This window comes from Bos mutus, chromosome 13 (genome assembly GCF_027580195.1).
Source record: "Bos mutus isolate GX-2022 chromosome 13, NWIPB_WYAK_1.1, whole genome shotgun sequence".
NCBI lineage: Eukaryota > Metazoa > Chordata > Mammalia > Artiodactyla > Bovidae > Bos > Bos mutus.
In genome coordinates this window covers 57183694-57189626 of record NC_091629.1, presented here as the reverse complement: position 1 = coordinate 57189626, position 5933 = coordinate 57183694, and the positions used below count along the sequence as shown (strand labels likewise).

General features: G+C 45.5%; 2 non-coding genes across 2 annotated transcripts; both read right to left on the bottom strand.

Annotated features, from left to right (window-relative positions):
- Window positions 1-4224: 4224 nt before the first annotated feature.
- Window positions 4225-4327, bottom strand: LOC138990596 (U6 spliceosomal RNA). Its single transcript, XR_011466723.1, has one exon. It is a non-coding gene; the product is annotated as a U6 spliceosomal RNA (small nuclear RNA).
- Window positions 4328-5292: 965 nt separating this feature from the next.
- TRNAW-CCA (transfer RNA tryptophan (anticodon CCA)) lies at window positions 5293-5364 on the bottom strand. Its single transcript has one exon. It is a non-coding gene; the product is annotated as a tRNA-Trp (tRNA).
- Window positions 5365-5933: the final 569 nt, after the last annotated feature.

The following is a 5933-nucleotide window of genomic DNA, read 5'->3' as shown; positions in this document are numbered from 1 at the left end:
TAGTTTATAGGTTTTTAAGGAGGCAAGTTGGAGAAGGCAATGGCACCCCACTCCAGTACTCTTGCCTGGAAAATCCCATGGACTGGGGAGCCTGGTAGGCTGCAGTCCATGAGGTCGCTAAGAGTCGGACACAACTGAGCGACTTCACTTTCACTTTTCACTTTCATGCATTGGAGAAGGAAATGGCAACCCACTCCAGTGTTCTTGCCTGGAGAATCCCAGGGACAGGGGAGCCTGGTGGGCTGCCGTCTATGGGGTTGCACAGAGTCGGACACAACTGAAGCGACTTAGCAGTAGTAGCAGCAAGAAGGCAAGTGGCAAGAGACCCAAGCCACAACCAGATGGATGACTAATGGGGCCCATGGGCTGGGGGATGTGGCTGTCAGAGAGCCCCAGAAATCACTGCCCAGGATGGCAGGGGAGGGGCTCAGGCCTCACCCCAAGAAGGGGCTGCTGGGAGTTTTCTGCCTGTGACCCCATTCATGACCCCACCTCCTATCACCCCCACCTCAAAAAGGCTGCACCCACAGAGCCATAAATTCCTGCTATCATTAGACCATATCTCTACGGCTCAGGCTGTTTGCCAGGAGCCCTACAATTATTTTTTATCACTTAACAAGTTGTATAATTATTTTTATCACTTTTTTCTCACAGCAAGGCTACTTTTGCCTTCTTTCAGTTTGGAGTTGGGGGGAACCCGGCTCCCAGAGCGTTTCACAGCGTTTCCTGGCTTTGTCCAAAGCTCTAGAGCAGGTCAGGGTTTGAACTCACAGCTCCTCCAGGGGCTAAGTGGGGGTTTTTGTGAGGCCAGAGGCTTGGGAAGACTGGGGGTTGGAAACTGGGAGCCCTTGAGAGCCAGAGAAAGGCTTTAGGCTCAGCTACTTCCTGTGTGACCAGGGCAAGTCACTCAACCACCCTGTGCCCCAGTTTCTTCATTGGTTAAATGGGGAAGTGATAATACCCAACTCATAAGTCAGTAGACATAAGTGCTCAAACCGATGAGATTCTATTTAATCTTGACTTGGGACCTAGATTCCAAATTGAGACCCTGGCCTCCTAGATGACTTAGGCAAGTCCCTTGCCCTCTCTGAGTCTTAGACTCCTCATGTGTAAAATGGACATTATCTTGCCTGCCTCACTCTCTGCTCTCACACGTCCATCCATCGGCCTAACCTTCTTCAGGTCCTCAAGCCCCAGCGCTCCCAGCCCCAGTTTTGCCTGGGTAACTCCATTATCATCCCAGGCATCCTTCCTTCTCTCCCTCCCTTCTCTTCTTTACTTATTCAATAAATATTTTTTGAAGACCTACTGTCTACCCAGATTGTGCTAAGTGGTAGAGAAGACAGGCAAAGTCCCTGTGCTCATGACAGGAAGATAGAAATAAACTAAAAAGAGAGTCAAGGACCTCCCTGATGGTCCAGTGGTTAAGAATCCACCTGCCAATGCAGGAGACACGGGTTCCATCCCTGGTCAGGAGGATTCCGTGCGCAGTAAGGGCAGTTAAGCCCGAGCACCACAACTCCTGAGCCTGAGCGCTAGTGCCGGCAAGCTGCAGCTACTAAAGCCTGTGTGCCCCGAGCCTCCCTGTGTGCCCCGAGCCCGTGCTCCGCAACAAAGAGAGGCCACTGCAATGAGAAGCCGGCAGATTGCAACTAGAGAGTAGCCCCTGGTCACCACAACTAGAGAACCCCTCCATGTACAGCCAAAAATAAAAAAATGTTAAAAGAGTCAAAGTAAAACAAAACCCAAGGCAGTTACAAATGGTATTAAACACTTCATAAAGGAGAATTAGAGCACCATAAGAGGAAGTAAATGGGAAAGGTCACTTTCCAGAGAGGCCTCCCAAAGGAGATACTTCTGCTTCAAATTAATAATCTTTGAATATGCACATGGTATAAAATTCAAAGAGTACACAGCATCACCCAGGATGGTTCTGCCTGCCATCTTCCTGTCCCCAGCTTTGCAGTCCTCCGTGGAGAGGCCCCTGTGTTGCCCATTGCTTGGGGGTGGCTGACATTTGTGGTGACATCTGAATCGCAAGAACCAGTAGATAGGGACTTCCTTGGTGGCCCAGTGGTTAAGAATCCACCTTGCAATGCAGGGGACACAGGTTCTATCCCTGGTCAGGGAACTAAGACCCCACAGGCTTTGCAGCCAAAAATCCAAAACATAGAGGAGAAGTGATGTTGTAACAAATTCCATAAAGCCTTAAAAAATGGCCCACATCAAAAAGTCTCAAAAAAAAAGAGAAGAATCAGCAGACATTTGAAGAGGTAGGAGAAGAGATGTCCAAGCTGAGAAAACAGTGAGAGCAATGGCCCTGAAATGGACCTGCGTTACTGGAGAGAGGGGAGCAGAGAGATCGATGTGGGGCCTGGGAGCCGTGGAAGGAATTCGGATGTTACTCTCTGTGGCCTGGGTATAACTTGCGAGTTGGCTAAGATAGAAGTGAGCATCGTCTTCTTTTTTATTAATTTTAAATAAATAAATTTCTTTTTAAAATTTATCTATTTATTTATTTATGGCTGTGCCGGATCTTTCTTGGGTCTTCGCTGCTGCATGTGGACTTTTAGTTGCAACAAGTGGGGGCTACTCTCTAGGTGCAGTTTTCGGGCTTCTCATTGCAGCGGCTTCTCTTGTGGCAGAGCGTGGGCTCTAGGGTATATGAGCTGCAGTAGTGGTGGCACACAGGTTTAGGTACCCCACGACAGGTGGAATCTTCCTGCACCAAGGATCGAACCCACGTCCCCTGGATTGGCAGATGATTCCTTAACGGCTAGACCACCAGGGAACTCCAGGAGTGAGCATCTTCTGACTTGTGTTTCGTAGAAACACTCTGAGGAGAGCTGATTTAGGGCCCTGAGAGGGGCAGGGAGATGAGTGAGGTGGCGCCCATGGAGTTGGGGATGGTAAAGGTCAGGGCCAGGGCGGAGGGTGGAGGCCGAGAGGAGGGGTCCATCTGGGTTGTTTGGGAGGTCGGTGGAACCCAGCAAGGGTCCCAGTCATAGGCTCTGATGGTGTCTTGGCAGTGTTAGGAGTCCCGTCTTTGTGATTCTAAGGTTAACTTGCACACTTGTAACCTGGCACGGAGTGGGCACTTGGGACGTGTTTGCTGAAGAGATGACTAACGGAAAGAAAGGCCCTTTGTAAATGGAGACACGCCCTCTGAGAAATGGCTGCAGCCTCCCCTCCCACTGCCTCCCTCCTTACGGACATTCCCCTCCCATCATCCCTGTCCTTGAATCACCTCCAGGCACATCCTGCTTCTGATAGGCAGGATTTTAGAAGCTCAGCCTTCAGGTTCTCGTATTTTCTTAGCCAGGAAACCTCTTTCCCATGGAAGCCTGATATGTAAATGAGATAGAAAGTTATTTTATAATTTCAAACACCCAAGAATCTGAGTAAAAGAAATGAAGAAAATTGACAGGATTCTCAGCAGTTATTGATATACAAATGATCCTTGAGAAAAATGGAGCTGTTTTATTGAATGCCATAATTTCAAATCAGGGCATTCCTGACAATGTGTTCTTTTTATATACCCAACAAAGAGCTCTCAGAGGCTTTCTGCAGGGAAACCCAGCCTCTGAAGTCAATTATTCCAGCATTTGGTTTCCTTTGTATTCAAGCACAATCCTGCTTCATCCATAGAAATATTTCCAAATGGTAAAAGTCTGTGTATGTGTATGTTTCAAAATTTTTATATAATTAAAGTATACAACATACATTTTTAAAAATGCACCAAGCCTAAGTGTACAGGTCAGTAATACTCACAAAGAGAACACCACCATGTCCCTGGCACCCAGATGAAGACGGGGACCCTGGCCAGCCCCACAAGCCTTACTTGTGTCTCTTCCAGTCATTCACAGCTCACCTCTCTACAGAGTAACCATGATCTTGACCCTTAACACCCTAGGTTATTTTGGTCTCTTGAACTTTCACAGACATGAAATACAGGGCATATTCATTTGTATCTGGCTTGTGTTTGAGAGATTCATCTGTATTTTTTACAGCTGGTGTCTGTCTGTTCATTCTCATTGCTGTATAGTGTTCCATTGTATGAATATACCACAGTTTCAAAAAGCGATTTTTAAAATGTTTAAATGGTTTTTGCATATATTATTATTTTTTCTTTTTTTATTGGCATTTAATTGCTTTACAATGTTGTGTTTGTTTCTTCTGTATAACAAAGTGAGTCAGCTATATGTTACATATATCCCCTTCCCCAAATATGAAAGTTTCATGGATTTGCACGTCATCCTTGCACAGGGGTCATGCTAATCTTCTCTGTCTTTTTCCAGTTTGGTGTATGTGCTGCTGAAGCAAGCACCAAATAGTGATTAAAAAAAAAAAAAAAAAACAGGTCACTAGGGGTAGTGGGCAGGGACTGGGTCTGACCCACAGGTAAGTTTCGGTTTATGCACCTAGTGTTTCTGTTTTGTCTTCACTGTCTTGGCTGCTGCTAAAAATCAACGTCTGGCCTCTCTTAGAAGATCTGCTGTTCTTGGGCCCCCGATCTCAAGTGCCTGGAGCTGAATCCCAGCTGCCCCTTCTCAACAATGCTTTCTGTTCCCATTTTGCCACAGTCCCCACCACCCCTATTGCACAGGCCCACCTTACCCACCAATATTGCCCACCTGGCCCTGTAAGCATTTTATTTTTTGTTAGTTACATATGACCTCTATTTTTAAAAACTTATTTTATTGAAGTATAGTTGACTTACAATGTTATGCTAATTTCTACTATACAGCAAAGTGATTCAGTTACACACATATGTATATACGTTCTTTTTCATATTCTTTTCCACTATGGTTTACCACAGGATATTGAATATAGTTCCCTGTGCTACTCAGTAGGACCTTGTTGTTTGGTCCTGTAAACACGTGAGTCTTCCACTCCAGCTTTAATTTAGCAGAAGTGGCCCCCAACATGCTTTATTCTGTGGTCTACACTACAGGAAAATCTGATCATTCAAGTTAGAATATAAATTGTCTCCAGTGGGTTAAAATTTGGAAGGTATATTTGAATGCTTAAAAAATTTAGGACTCCCCTGGCACTCAGCTGCTAAGACTACACTTCTACTGTAGGGGCACAGGTTCAATCCCTGGTCAGGGAACTAAGATCCCATAGGTCTCTTAGTGGTGCAGCCAAATATATATATATATATATATATATATATATAGTCGTGTCTGACTCTCTGCAACCCGTGGACTGTAGCCTACTAGGCTTCTCCGTCCATGGGACTCTCCAGGCAAGAATACTGGAGTGGGTTACCATTTCCTTCTCCAGGGGATCTTCCCAACCCAGGGATCAAACCTGGGTCTCCTGCATTGGAGGCAGACGCTTTAACCTTTGAGCCACCAGGGAAGTCCATACACACACACACACACACGTATATATATTATCATTATTACTATTTTTAAAAGTTTTAAAATATATTTCATGATTATTGTTATTATCATTATTTCATGCATGCATGCTGTTGCTTCAGTCGTGTCTGACTCTTTGCGACCCTATGGACCATTAGCCGGCCAGGCTGCCTCTGTCCATGGGATTATCCAGGCAAGAATATTGGAGCGGGTTGCCATGCCCTCCTCCAGGGGATCTTCCCGACCCAGGGATGAATCCGCATCTCTAATGTCTCCTGGATTGGCAGGCAGATTCTTTACCACTAGTGCCACCTGGGAAACCCATTATCATTATTATTATTAATCAAAAGATCTTTTAAAATATACAGTTGACCCTTGAGCAACATGGATTTGAACTGCGTGGATCCACCTTTATGCAGATATTTTTCAATAGTAAATATTACAATACTGCACAATCCATGGTTGGTTGAATCCATGGGTGCAGAACTGCAGATACGGGAGAAACCACTACTATGGAGGAACCATTGTAAGGTGGGCTGATATAAGTTATACACAGATTTTTGACTG